Source organism: Arachis ipaensis, chromosome B01, assembly GCF_000816755.2.
Source record: "Arachis ipaensis cultivar K30076 chromosome B01, Araip1.1, whole genome shotgun sequence".
Lineage (NCBI taxonomy): Eukaryota > Viridiplantae > Streptophyta > Magnoliopsida > Fabales > Fabaceae > Arachis > Arachis ipaensis.
This window is the reverse complement of record NC_029785.2, coordinates 108,545,136-108,545,417: the sequence shown is the minus strand read 5'-3', so window position 1 is coordinate 108,545,417 and position 282 is coordinate 108,545,136.

Sequence of the window (282 nt, the reverse complement as noted above, 5' to 3'; positions counted from 1 at the left end):
TATGTGTTGATGGGGCTCGCCACGTGTCCCTCATCCCTGGAAAAGCTACTTCCACCTAAAGCAATACGTAACCTGTGTGTTGGCTCAAATAATGTTGCTGCTCCACATTCCTGCATAACAAACCATGATGGCATATAGTTGCATAACACACAAATATTTTTCATATTAAAAATAATTTTTGAATATTATCACATAAAATCCAAAAAAAATTAATCAAATAATTAATTACACTAATATTGCTAAAAATAATATTTTTTAAAATAATTAAACTAAAAATAATAT